The sequence below is a fragment of the Ictidomys tridecemlineatus genome, chromosome 8, assembly GCF_052094955.1.
Source record: "Ictidomys tridecemlineatus isolate mIctTri1 chromosome 8, mIctTri1.hap1, whole genome shotgun sequence".
Lineage (NCBI taxonomy): Eukaryota > Metazoa > Chordata > Mammalia > Rodentia > Sciuridae > Ictidomys > Ictidomys tridecemlineatus.
In genome coordinates this window covers 68,374,994-68,390,189 of record NC_135484.1, presented here as the reverse complement: position 1 = coordinate 68,390,189, position 15,196 = coordinate 68,374,994, and the positions used below count along the sequence as shown (strand labels likewise).

General features: G+C 33.2%; 1 long non-coding RNA gene across 1 annotated transcript in view; it reads right to left on the bottom strand.

Annotated features, from left to right (window-relative positions):
- Positions 1-1,431: 1,431 nt before the first annotated feature.
- The window catches only part of LOC144366138 (uncharacterized), a 40,881-nt gene continuing 27,116 nt past the window's right edge, over positions 1,432-15,196 (bottom strand). Inside the window, exons 6-8 of the long non-coding RNA XR_013425001.1 lie at positions 14,957-15,117; positions 11,939-12,020; positions 1,432-4,023 (exon numbers count right to left, since the gene is read on the bottom strand). This is a non-coding gene — a long non-coding RNA (uncharacterized LOC144366138). The remainder of the gene's footprint in view (positions 4,024-11,938; positions 12,021-14,956; positions 15,118-15,196) is intronic.

Below are 15,196 nucleotides of genomic sequence, written 5' to 3'. Positions count from 1 at the left end.
AAAAATGGCCTAATTAGTTCTCAAAGAAAGAACCATAAGTTTCTCAAGAAGAACTACTTTCTGGCAAATCTACTGAGTAAATCTGTCAGAAGTAGTTCTGGAAATCAGGATTAAAATAATGCATATTTTTATGAAGACTGAGGTTAGAAAAGCACAGCTTTAGAAAATAATGTACTCTGGTTATGGGCATTACCTTATTTATCACTGTATCCCCAGTTCCTTGTACCTGGTCTGACACATATATAGTCATTCATTACTTAATAATGGGATAGAGTTTGCAAAGTGCTTTGTTAGAAAATTTCATTATGTGAATAATTATAAAGTGTGCTATCATAATCTAAGAGCTATAACATCACTAAGTGATATAATCTTATAGGAACATTGCTTTATTTAAGTTTAATTGTTGACCAAATTATTGTTGATTATAGTCATACAAATCATTATAGTTACCATTTAATAATCATTGAGAAGTATCCTCTAAGTTCCATGTATTAGTTGGTCAATAGACTCAAAGAAGTACATGGGCACAGTAGAACCAGCCTGTAATCCCAGAGACTTGGAGGTGGAGGCAGGAAAATTGCAAGTTTGAGGCCAGCCTGGACAACTTAGCAAGATGCTGTCTCAAAATGAAATAAAAAGGGTTAGGGATGTAGCTCAGCGCCCTGGGTAAAGTGCCCTTGGTTCAATCCCCAGTACTGAACAAAAAAAAAGAATGCAAAGAGGGAATAAAATGGATTACTTTTCTTTGAAGAAAACAGAAATCATGTAATCTAATTATCAATTACACAACAATTAATCATATAATAATTAAATGATTGATTAATATTTGAATGTTCTCACTCTTCCAGAGGCCTTAGAATATGTTCTCAAAAATTTAAAAGGGTGCTGGGGTTGTGGCTCGGAGGTAGAGTGCTGGCCTACCATGCTTGAGGCACTGAGTTCTATCCTCAGCACCACATAAAAATAAAATCAAGGTATTGTGTATACCTACAAGTGAAAAAACAAATTTTTTAAAATTTTTTTAAATTTTTTTTCACTTTTTTTTTATTGATTGTTCAAAACATTACAGAGTTCTTGATAAATCATCTTTCATACATTTGACTCAATTGGGTTTTGAACTCCCATTTCTACACCAAATACAGATTGCAGAATCACATCTGTTACATACTCACATTTTTACATAATGGCATATTAGTGACTGTTGTATTCTGCTACCTTTCCTATCCCCTACTATCCCCCCTCCCCTCCCCTCCCATCTTCCCTCTCTGCCTCCTCTGCTGTTGTTCAATTCTCTCCCTTTTTTCCCCCTCCCCCTTGCCCATCATAACCTCTTATACTTTTGTGTATCATTGAAGGTCTCCTACCATTTCCATATGCTTTCCCTTCTCTCTCCCTTTCTCTCCCTCCATTCATGTTTGTTTACTGTTAGTCTTTTCCTCATGCTCTTCCTTCCTGTTCTGTTCTTAGTTGCTCTCTTTATATCAGAGAAGACATTTGGCATTTGTTTTTTAGGGCTTGGCTAGCTTCATTTAGCATAATCTGCTCTAATGCCATCCATTTCCCTGCAAATTCTATGATTTTGTCATTTCTTAGTGCTGCATAATACTCCATTGTATATAGATGCCACATTTTTTTATTCATTCATCTATTGAAGGGCATTTAGGTTGGTTCCACAGTCTAGCTATTGTGAATTGTGCCACTATAATCATTGATGTGGACGTATCCCTATAGTGAGCTCTTTTAAGGTCCTCAGGAATTAGTCCGAGAAGGGCGATAGCTGGGTCAAATGGTGGATCCATTCCCAGCTTTCCCAGGAATCTCCATACTGCTTTCCAAATTGGCCTCACCATTTTGCAGTCCCACCAGCAGTGTACAAGTGGACCCTTTTCCCCATATCCTCGCCAACACTTATTGTTGTTTGACTTCATAATGGCTGCCAATCTTACTGGAGTGAGATTGTAACTTAGGGTGGTTTTGATTTGCATTTCTCTGATTGCTAAAGATGGTGAGCATTTTTTCATGTACTTGTTGATTGATTGTATGTCCTCCTCTGAGAAATGTCTGTTCAGGTCCTTGGCCCATTTGTTGATTGGATTATTTGTTATCTTATTGTTTAATTTTTTGAGTTCTTTGTACATTCTGTATATTAGGGCTCTATCTGATGTGTGAGGGATAAAAATTTGTTCCCAGGATGTAGGCTCTCTATTTACCTCTTTTATTGTTTCTCTTGCTGAGAAAAAACTTTTTAGTTTAAGTAAGTCCCATTTATTTATTCTTGTTGTTAACTCTTGGGCTAAGGGAGTCCTATTAAGGAATTTGGAGCCTGACCCCACAATATGCAGATCATAGCCAACTTTTTCTTCCATCAGATGCAGTGTCTCTGATTCAATATCTAGCTCCTTGATCCATTTTGAGTTAAATTTTGTGGCTGTCGAGAGAAAGGGATTCAATTTCATTTTGTTGCATATGCATTTCCAATTTTCCCAAGCACCATTTGTTGAAGATGCTATCCTTCCTCCATTGCATGCTTTTAGCCCCTTTATCAAATATAAGATAGTTGTAACTTTGTGGATTAGTCTCTGTGTCCTCTATTCTGTACCATTGGTCCACCTGCCTGTTTTGGTACCAGTACCATGCTGTTTTTGTTACTATTGCTTTGTAGTACAGTTTGAGCTCTGGTATCGCTATACCTCCAGATTCACACTTCCTGCTTAGAATTGCTTTTGCTATTCTGGGTCTTTTGTTTTTCCATATGAATTTCATGATTGCTTTATCTATTTCTACAAGAAATGCCTTTGGGATTTTGATTGGCATCGCATTAAACCTGTAGAGAACTTTGGATAATATCGCCATTTTGATGATGTTAGTTCTGCCTATACATTAACAGGGTACATTTTTCCATCTTCTGAGATCTTCTTCTATCTCTCTCTTTAGGGTTCTGTAGTTTTCATTGTATAAATCTTTCACCTCTTTTGTTAGGTTGATTCCAAGTATCTTATTTTCTTTGAGGATATTGTGAATGGAGTGGTTTTCCTTATTTCCATTTCAGAGGATTTGTTGCTGATATACAGGAATGCCTTTGATTTATGCATGTTGATTTTATAACCTGCCACTTTGCTGATTCATTTATTAACTCTAGCAGCTTCTTTGTAGACCCTTTTGGGTCTGTTAAGTATATTATCATGTCATCCGCAAATAGCAATAATTTAATTTCTTCTTTTCCTATTTTTATGCCTTTAATTTCTTTTGTCTGTCTAATTGTTCTGGCTAGTACTTCGAGAACTAAATTGAATAGAAGTGGTGATAGAGGGCACCCCTGTCTTGTTCCAGATTTTAGAGGGAATGCCTTCAGTTTTTCTCCATTTAGGATGACGCTAGCCTGAGGTTTAGCATATATAGCTTTTACAATGTTGAGGTAAGTTCCTGTTATCCCTAGTTTTTCTAGGGTTTTGAACATAAAGTGATGCTGTACTTTGTCAAATGCTTTTTCTGCATCTATTGAGATGATCATATGGTTCTTGTTTTTAAGTCTATTGATGTGGTGAATAGCATTTATTGATTTCCGTATATTGAACCAGCCTTGCATCCCAGGGATGAATCCTACTTGATCATGGTGCACAAGTTTTCTGATATGTTTTTGTATTCGATTCGCCAGAATTTTATTGAGAATTTTTGCATCCAAGTTCATTAGAGATATTGGTCTGTAGTTTTCTTTCTTTGAAGTATCTTTGTCTGGTTTTCGGATCAGAGTGATGTTGGCCTCATAGAATGAATTTGGAAGAGCTCCTTCTTTTTCTATTTCTTGAAATAGCTTGAAAAGTATTGGTATTAATTCTTCTTTGAAGGTTTTGTAGAACTCCGCTGTATACCCATCCGGTCCAGGGCTTTTCTTGGTTGGTAGTCTTTTGATGGCTTCTTCTATTTCTTCCTTTGTTATTGGTCTGTTTAAATTGTGTATGTCTTCCTGTCTCAATCTGGGCAAATCATATGCCTTAAGAAATTTATCGATATCTTCACTATCTTCTATTTTATTGGAATTTTTAAAAAAATAATGATAAAACAACTTTAAAAAAATTAAAAGGGTAGCAGAATCAAGTAAACTTAGGAAATACACCTACTGTTACTTTTATTCACATACAAAAAATAACTCCCAACATATTAACACACTGAATATAAGAAATCTTTCAACTTAGAAGTCACCTGTAGTTTGTGAAATTTGCAAAATGAAAACTTTTACAAGATGAACCACTTTAAAAATCTCTCATGAACATTCATATATCATCATTAGAATAGCTGCAGTATACATGATAAAGACAATATATTGGGACTAGATGAAAGGCGTGGGTTGTAGATATAGGAAAAAGGCATTTAATGTGGCACTTGAGGATTTCTGAGAATGTGTCAGGAAGAAGAAACACTTAAATGTATTAGAGATTGAGGGTAAAGCATGCAAAGCTCTGGGCTTTTGCCAGCACTGTTGATGTAGAGAAATGCAAATATTCTTGACACTAACTCTCAAGGAACTACCCTTGAATATGCTAATCATTAACAATTTCTACTTTTTATCTCTTATTTCATTCATATTACAATTTTTGAGAATTCTATTTTTTTTCCTTCTTCTCTTAAATAAGTATTAGGTGCCACTACCACTTCCATGTGTTTGGTTAAGTTTATTCCATAGTGCTCTATTCTTTCTGTGGCTACTATTTTTTGTCTTCTTTTCCTTTTCAGCTAGTGTGTTGTTTGAATAGAAATCTCTATGATTTTTTTGTTGATTTTGTATCCCTCAAATTTACTTAGTCCATTTATCAATTCTAAGGGGTTTGTTGAGTCTCTAAGATGTTTTTACATATATGATCATGTCATCTACAGAGATGATTTTGTTTCTTTCCCAATTTGGATGCCTCATATCTTTTTCTTCTCTTGCTTGGACTTGCAGTGCAATGTTGAATAAAAGTTGACAAGAGCAGGCATTCTTGCCTTGTACCATATTTTAGAAGACAAGCTTGAATCTCTTGTGATCACTTTTCTTGATTTCAAAGTATGTTACAAAGCTACAGAAATCAAAACTGGCCTAAATAGGCATATTGAATAATAGAACATAATTTAAAAAAAAAAACAGGAAATAAATGCATTCATCTACATTCAAGTGAGCCTCAACAAGGGTATCAAAAAGTCACAATGGGAAAAGAACAGTCTCCTCAGTAAGTGGTGCAGGGAAAACCGGGTATGCATATGGAAAAGTATAATATTAGACTTATATCATATATCTTATACAAAAACTCAAAGTTACTTAAAAATAAAACCCAAGAGTAAAAATACTAGAAGAAAATTTAGGAAAAATTTTTCTTACATTGATATGGATAATGATTTTTTGTGTGTGATTCCAAAAATAGGGCACAAAAGCAGAAGTACACAAATGGAGTCACACCAAACAAAAATCTTCTGCACAGAAAATGATATTTTCAACAGAGTGAAGAGACAACCTATGGAACTGGAGAAAATATTCACAAAATATAAATCTTATTAAGATTTATTACATGAAATAAATAAGAACTCATACATAACTAGATAAAACAAAATTATGATGCATGCACACAGCACATGCCTACTTAGATTTTTTGCCAATTTGTGGTATATAGTATGTTCGTGCAATCATGCTCACATGCACACATACATGTGCACACACAAACCATGGAATATTATTTTGTCTAAAAAAGGAAATCCTGCTATTTGTAATAACATGTGTGAACCTGGAAAACACAATGTTAAGACAAATTAGACAAGAAAAAGAATACTTAATGATCCCCATTATAGGTAGAGAACAAAATAGTCAACTCATAGAAGCATAGAGTTTATGGTGATTGTCAGGGACTGGGGGTGAATAAAACGGACTAAAGTTGGTCAAAGGATACAAAGTTTTAGCTATACAGGAATGATGATTTCTGGAGATCTAATAATCTAATGTGACTATAGTTAATAGTACTGTATAGAATACTTAAAATTTGCCTAAAGGGTCTCTCTTAAGTGTTCTCACCACAAAAGAGAGAGAGAGAGAGAGAGAGAGAGAGAGAGAGAGAGAGAGAGAGAGAGAGAGAGAAATGGTGAATGTGGTGATTAATGCATTCATTAGATGACTGTGGTGATTAAAGTATTTCCAAATATCAAATTGTACAGTCTTTGTCAATTATAGCACAATAAAACTGGAAAAAAACATCACCACAGGCTTATGTTTTTCTTAGTGCCTGTCCTCTGCTTAGACTATATCCTCAAGAACAGGTAAAGGGTGGAGAGGGGAGAATCAAATGATTTATGTAGCCAGTGAATTGTTCTCCAATCAACAAATACCCTTACAAAGTATGCTAATTTTATCTACCTCTCCTATTTATCTTTCTTCTACCTGCTTAAAAATAATCTTTTTCTTTCCAACTTCAACAAAACTCTCATTCCCTTAGAATGATTAACATGCTTTACTCTGACAATGAAATCTTTTTAACTACCAGTTTTAGTGCTTCTGGTATATACAGTCTCCTCTCAAATGGTCTTTATGTTTCCCTTGTTGGAGAAGATAATGAATTCACCTACTCTCGTAATAAGTCCAAGAATCCACTCCAACTGGTCATCTATTTTCTTTGTTTCTTGGAGAACAGATCACAATAATGATCATTTAATCTCTTTTCCTTCTGTGCATTGCTGAGGATAACACAAACTGTCATCAATTATAATCCTTTAGCTATTGCTGTGATGTGACAGGGAATGATTTTGTCACACAGCCTCACCTTGAGAACTATGATCTGAATGCTCCAAATTATGAGTCATGTCCACATTAATATAAACTTACCATAGAAGAATCAGTATTTAATATTATCCACTTATACTCCATCTTTATTAGCAAAATACAAAGTATTGTCAATAAAATACGAATCTTATAGTTACACCACTGCTTCCTGCACATACACACATGAGAACACATTCCTTAACCAGTAGAGCCAAACTCCCACAGTGGAACCACTTATTCAACAGTCTATGCTTTTGAATACCTATGAAGTGCCAGCCAATGTGTTAGGCAAGAGAATGCATTTGAAAAGTCATTATTTTCCCATTTAATTGAGGCAATCATACTAATACAAAATTCTTTTCTCATTCTGTCTCCCAGAAAGCATATTACAACAAATAAAAAAGAAATGAATTTTAAAGAAGTCCAAGCCAAAATTGAATATGACACTTACTCAAAAAAGATGTTTTTTAGCCTTACTTTAAGAAGCTAAATATTAAGTAAGAAATGAAATTTTCCCAGTAAAAGAGACTTTTTTTTTCTCCCCAATGACTAGAAAAACACCTCATGCCTTACCTTAAACAAGTTTATAATGAATTAGAAGGAATCTAGAGTGAAGTATCCAAGTAAGGAAAAGTGTCTGTTGACCTTTTTTTTTTTTCAATGCACTGAATGATCTAAGATTGGGTTGATGGTATCAGAGTGTTTAAGCCTGATGATTGCTTTAATCTTCACAGAATCTTCACTGAAGTTTACTTTCTTAAAATGTCAATCATTCTCAAGATTTTGTGATACAAAAAGTAAATTTGTTTGAATGAAAATTTTAAGGGCCTTAAAAAATGCACTGTTAAAAACTGAATAAGAGCCAGACCAACATTTAAGCTCCTGGAAAATACATAAAATCTTATAATAGATACTGACTAATCTCCAGAATGATGTCAATAAGATGTATAAACTGTGCATTTGGCACAACATACCAGAGGCATTTTTTTCATATTATATAATTCAAGGTGACCTTATAGAACTAATATGCAATCATGAATGGAAAATGAAAAAACTATGACCATAAACATGAGTGTTTAGATACTGTTCAGCATTTTACAAAGAAAAAAAAAGAATGCATATACAGTCAAGCACACTAAGCACATTGAGTAATTTAGGTCAAAATAAATGAAGTTTGTAAATAATTTATGCATTCCATGAGGTACTCTGCAATGTTATCCAATTTACAGAATACAGTGCATCACATATAAATGTTTGCAATCTCATTAAAACATAATATGGGTCTACTGATAGATCAACCAGGTTTAAACTCTAGAATATCTCTCCAATTTTGAAAAAATGAGAAAATAGGCGTTATTATCTACTACATCCAAGCTTCCTTGCTTCTTTTGGCTCATGAGTTTATCCCAGGTTAGGCTCTTTGTATTAACAGGAAAGTAAAAACAGAACCTCACAAAGGATTTGAAATTTTTCTAGCCCACTTTGACTTAAAAATTTGTGTATTGCTTCTATTGATGAACATGGAGGGGGATTGGGTGGATTTTGGAGTAAGGAAAGAACTCAGAAACAATAAAATTGAAGGCTCCAATTTTTATAAGTGAGTAAATTAGGCCTCAGATAATAATCAAACAGAAGTTATAAAATGCATTATGAAAATAAAATAAAATAAAATGCATTATGATTTTAGTTCCCCTGTGCCATAATTAAGGGAGTTTCATCTCATGGGATCTGGCCACTTGGTATCCTAACATTTTACTACATTATATCATTTTGAATCATTTCAGACTTTCTGGTTTCTCCTAGAGGGTAATTTTCTCGTTCTATTTGCCATCTTGTTTTATGACATACCAAAGGATTCTAATCTGAACAAAACTGAAATACACATTTTCAGGCAGCAGACATAATGTATAAATACTAGACCAGACTGCCTCCATGATGTGTCTGGAAGATATTTGGTTTGTTACCAAAACCACAGTCCAGTTCTCTAATTGTAGTTATTTTCTTTTGAGAAATGGATGGTAAATGACAAGATGACACTAAAGCCTCATAACATAAAGTCATGAAATTTATTGATCCATCTCAAAACTGCTGGAGTTTCTATATATCAAGGCTTTCAAGTAGTAGTGTACTCTCTGTATATCATACACATTAAGGTTTTATTAAAAATTCAATGAAATATTTATATCTCAGTTATAAATCCCTGATGCGTAGATGAATGCAATCAAGACAGTGATTTTCCAATGTGAGTTTTATACATAGAACATTTTGTCATGGCAATGGATGTCTTCAGTTTTTTAAAGCACAAGAGTTTTAAATTGTCCTACTTCTTCCACAGAGTGATGTATTTGACTACTGTTTCAAGTCTTCTCCTTCCCCAACCGCAGCCCCTTCACCAGCTGAAGAATAAAATTGATTTACAAGAGAATTCCCATAGGGCTTATTTCAAATTTCCCTGGGTAATTCAGAAATAATTTCAAATGTCTCTAGGTAATTCAGAAATAATTTCATAATAATGCATAATAAAATTCATGAAGATTTTAAAGTAAAACTCTTTTTGTTAAAATTCCCAAGATAACATTTCTTACAGTAATTCCATTGTGTAAGTGTAAAGGCAATTGTCAGTAATTCCAAACCATGTCAATATTTGAAGATAAGAGATATCTCTCTTTGGTGAGTTTCACTTGCTGGGCTGCCATCTTGCTGGTCTTCAAGATGCAGAATTCACAGAGGACAGAAAATGAACCATGCCCTGAAGATACACATCGAGACCCCATCCAAGGCGCTCTCCTCAAAGAGGCACAATTGGATTATTCAGTTATAGATTTCAAATTATTTAAATGATTTTTTCTTTCTGGGAAATATTTTAAGAATATGAGGGTTTTTGTGTTGCCTAAAGTATAATAAAATCTGGAGTGAACTTACCCCCAAACAGTTCTTTTAACAATAAATATCAGTATTTGATCTGAGAACGTGTTCAGGAGGTCTCTTTAAGATGTTTTAACAATATTCAGTGATATGATTACTAGGAAAAACATTTAAAAAATCTAAAAGAAAGCCTAAACTCAACATCCTAATCCAAGTTATTAGATCATGAATTTCGTCATAAAACTAAGTTTCCAAACTCGATGCTGAATTCCAGTTGAAGAAGGCAAGATGATTTAAGTAATCAAATATGACCTCTCTGTTATTTCTTTCCTCTTTTGAATATCTCTGTAAATAATATTTTTTCTTCTAAATTATTGATAGTTATCTTTAAAAATGATTCTTTGACTTGCATCTTTTGTTAAATAATTTAAAGTTTTCCAAAATCTTAAAATCCATAAACCATTCAGACATACAAAGATAATTATAAATATTATTATTAGTGTTTTCTATCTTGCATTAGTAGAGAAGGTAATTCTTTAAAAATAATTACTAATTTCCATATTTAATATCCATAATGGTCTTTTCTATAATATAGTTGAACTCTTCAAGTATATTTTATCATACTTTTTTTTATATTTTTGTAAAATGTTCGCCCTAATTTTTATATTACCAATCTGCTTGTACACTTTCATAGCGCAGGTACAAAGCAATTCTTATCTCTTAGAGAAGATCCCACAATCCAAGTTAGGCCATCAAAATATCAAAAATCTTCTTTCAAGTGGACATAGTTCTTCAATGACATTCCACAACTTTCCTGAAGAACATCATGTATCTATTGTTTTCTTTAATTCTGTCCTTGAATTTTCATTTATTTAAGTTTAGGGAAGTAGAGAATTAGGGGGGAAGGAGATAATTCCCTAAAACTCTTGATTAGTAAAGACAGACACAGTAATCAGGCATAGTGTTCACACCTGAAATCCCACTGAGTCAGGAGGCTGAGAAAGGAGGATCACAAGATCAAAGCCAGCCTTAGCAACTTGGCAAGATCCTCACCAACTCCATAAGACCTTGTCTCAGAGTAAAAAGGAATGGGGATGGCTCAGTGGGAGATGACCCTGGATTCAATCCCTAATCCAAAGGAAAAAAAAAATAGACATAGAAGGCACACTTATAGAGTGGGGAGTGTAGGTATTCAACATTCCAGGGAAGAAAATTAACATCAGATAAATTTTATATCAACATGTATTTTTTTAAAATCCACTTCTAATAGATACAGGTGAGGACAAAGTGAAACTTAAAAAAGTACTCCTAAAATCTTCAGAAGCATGCTAAATATTATGCATTGGCCTTTCCCTTCATAACTTTTCCTCTGTTGTCTTATAAATTACAACGGCGTAACAGCAGAACAGCAAAGTCTGACATTGGCTGCTTTTCCTACAGCACCAAATAACCAACCTGTGCAAATGTTGTCAATGTAACTGGCCCAATTTGTACTTCTCCCATTTCCCTTCCAGACTGCATTATAAATTTATAATTTATTTCATCTTAAGTCTTGCCTTTATAAATTAACTGCTCAAAGATTAATTCTAGACACAAAAGAGTAGTAGTTGAGACCTTGAAACAGAACACTAAAGTGGTGAGTGAAATATATAGGAATTCCAGATTCTTTATTTCTCTTTATACGTTTTTAGTCTAAAAAAAAATAGCAAATTTTTAAACTGCCATCATCCAATGCTGATTTCGAACAAGTCTTAGAATTCCTCTGAAAACATGAAATGCAACTTCTAGTATAACTCAGATCACTGTTTCTGATTATCTTTGACACATTTATTATTTTATGATTGCCTTGCTAGATATCTTCATTACTATACTAATTATCTCAAGTCTTGCAGAACTTTTTAATCTCAAGAAAAGTGTTCTTGCTGCTTCATGAATGATTCTGCGGAGGTCAGTATGAGGAAACATGGATTTGCTGGTAGTGTGCTTGATTGTCATTTGTTTTTCTTATAAGAGGATGAAGGTTTAGAATATGAAAGCAATTGCTGCTCTCATTTCTCAACATTCACTGCTGCCAAAAAATTGGTGGGAAACTTGGCTGTTAGAATAGCTAGGACTTTTCTGGACAATTTCCAAAATTAAGATGAGTTGTTATTAAAAGTAAAGTCTGTCTGGTTTACATAGGCACACAAGTTCTGATTATACATCTAGGATAAGAATTCCCAAGATTTCTGTTAACACTTCTGAATACTTTGGATAGTTTTAAAATTAACCCTCTTATATGCTAAACAAACTTACCTTTATTTTTCTTAAGGTTTCATTTTTATATTTAAAATAGAGATGTTTAAATATGAAGATAAATTTATGTCAGCAGATTTGCCTAGATAAATGAAAAGAACTTTTCATTAATTATATATTTTTATCTGTTCTAATTGCCTTCAATGACTATCAGTAGCATTGTTTAGAAAAGTGAAAATAATTTTTCATAAATTAGTTTTCATTTGCTTTCTGTATCTTCTGTATTTACTTTTAAACAGAGTTCATTACTCCAAAACATAGTCCTAGGTATTACACAGACCAAAAAATACATACAAAGAACTATTCCTGAACTGAAGTCTCTTGTGTTCTTTTAAAGGATAGCATTGTTAAGGAAAAAGTAAATCTCACCAGCAAAATTAAAAAATGTATATATACTGTTATTAGAAAGAGAATATACTGATTTTCAGCTAGAAGAGCTAGGGCAATAAAGGTATATAAAGAATATAAAGACATTAATTGTCAGGTATCTCAGTGGGTATCATTATAGGTGAAGAAAGGAACATAAGAAGTGAAAAAAAAAAAGCAGAGGATGCGCATAAAACAACATCATCCAGTTCAGCCTCCAAAGCCTGATTTGTTCAGGTTACTTATTATTGTATACAAAATGAAAAATCACCTGGAATGAAAATTTAGTAGTTTAAAAGTTGGGTTTAGTTTTAGTTTTTGTTTTTAATCTATGGTGGAGTCTCTGGTCTCTCAAGAGGTTGCCATCAGACAGTGTCTGCAGCTGAGAAAGTAGAGAGATGGAACAACTGAGCACTAACAGAACATCTGCCTCTCTTCATGTAGTGGCAGGTCCTCACCATTGGTTCTCACTATATTGGGTAGTTTGGTGGCCCCTGGGTAGATTAATAGCTAACATTGTGCTTGAAGAATCCATGAACAATTATTCCAGTGCACTATGAGGAAAGTTGAACCACCTTTCATGACAATCTCGGAAGTTCCCCCAAGTCCCTGCTTACATTACTTATACCACTTTCCATTGTGTATAAAGAGATGGATCACAGATCTTCCTCCACTCAAATGGAAAAGAGTTTGATCTCATTGGTTTGTGTGCATAGTGAGGGGATGAATGGCATGATTCCATAAGAATATGTGAGACAGGTAACAGTGTTTTTGTCCTTGGAAAATAAAATCTGCTACAGATATACTACATGACCTGGTCCCAGCTAATTTTTTCAGGTTTAATTCTTCTCCTTTTTCTTTTTTTTCATGTACAACCATGCATCTCTCCTGTCATGGAGAAGTTCTTGAGATTATCAAATGCCTTTGCATATCTCCTTGCCATTGAGACTATTGTTAGACTGTATGAACTGCACATTTTTAGGAAGTAAACCCAGTAAAATCTGACTCAGCTTCAGCTAACAACTGTCCCAGATCCAGTCATCCCTGACTACTCTAGAAACTCAGTGTACTGCTTGGTCATGCAAAGGAATTTTTGTTTTGTAGAGATTTTTTTTTCCTTTTACATTTTGAAGTTATTAGATTAAAACTTATATAACATAAAATCCACCATTGTAACTATGTTCAATGGTACAATTCAATGGCGTACATTCATATTTTGGGGCAGACTTTACCATTGCCAATCTTCAGAACTACATCATCATCCTATTCATAAACTCATTATTGATTTAAAAATAACACCCCAAGGAAAATACCAGGGAATTATATTGATTAAATTATATTGTTATATTGTTTGCATGTAAAAATATGTAACAAGGAATCCAACAATTAAGTACAACTATGATACACCAATAAAAATTGGAAAAAAAAACTTTTTAAAAAATAAAAATTATTTCTCTAGCCAGCTTCTGGTAATCACTATTCTACTTTTCATCTCTTTGAAGAGGCTAATTTTCTAATCCATATAAGTAGAATTGGACAATATATATCTTTTTGTATCTGACTTATTTGACTGAATATAATGTTTTTAGACTAAATTTATGTTGTAACATATTCTCAGAATTTCATTATTTTAATATTTGTTGTAACAACAATTCCTTGCATATGTATATATTTTGTTTATCCATTTGCCGTCAATGGACATTTAGGTTGTTTCCATCTTTTGCTTATTGTGAACAGTGCCGCTGTAAACATTTGTGTCCTTTGGTGATGTTTTGCATTAATCCTCTGAAGAAATTTATCATATTGTATTGTAAGCATATTTTCACATGCCTATTTGTCCTTTAACCCACCAAAACTCTTAAGTTTTAAGTTTATAAACTTTTAATCTAAATTTTTGTGTTTCTAGAACCTAGAACATAATGGATATGCAATAAAAATATATTGGATATTGTACAGGAAATAATTGAGAGACTTTCCATAGCATAAGATGTATTTGTGGCCTTAAATCTCTTTTGCCAAAGGCTTTCTCACTTTTTTTGGTCTGAATTTAAAATCTTTATCCTGTAAATGGATGAGAATGCATTAGATGCTGTCATAAACACAGTTAAATGAAGGCCCGATTTTCAGGAGTTCACATTTTAAAATTGAGGTTTAATTCTTTGATAGGGTTTGAGGGAAAGAAAAGAAATTCACATAAGGCAATTATAGATGTATTTCCTGATAGGTTTGAAATGCTATGCCTTTCTGGAAATTGGGTTATGATGCACTAAAATTCTTAAGCTATATGAATGTAATTTGTATATGTATTACAGTAAGTTGTACTATGTTTAACTTGCTAATTTATCATTACTTAGGCTTTTAGAAATTCCATCAAGTGTAAGTACTTTGAATTTAAAAGCCATACAATAATTGAGTTCTAATATTAATGACTAAACTCTATATAAAAATGAAGAGGCAATGTTTAAATTCTAAGAAACTGAGGGGAAAATATTATTGTGACTGTAGGATAACCTACATAATATACTGTGCTTCTAATTAATAGTGACTGGGTTTTTATATTCATGAAGAATGTAAGCTCAAGAAATTTATGATTTTTCATTGGTGATTGATATTATTTTTCAGATGATTTCTTCCCATTTTGCTCAGGCTTACCTTAATTTCCTGTGCTCCGTGGTCGTTCAGTCTCAGTTTCCTGAGTATCAGAATTTATAGGCATGTGCCAACATGTCCACTTCAAAATTCAAGATTTCTTTCATATATAAAATATGTACATCGGTGAGGGGAAGATGGAAACATGCTTTTTATTGGATATGCTGAATGGAAAAGAAAAAAATATCCAGTAAAGTTTAATGACACTAAGTTTTTTCTCTATTTGAGATTCTTAATTATCTT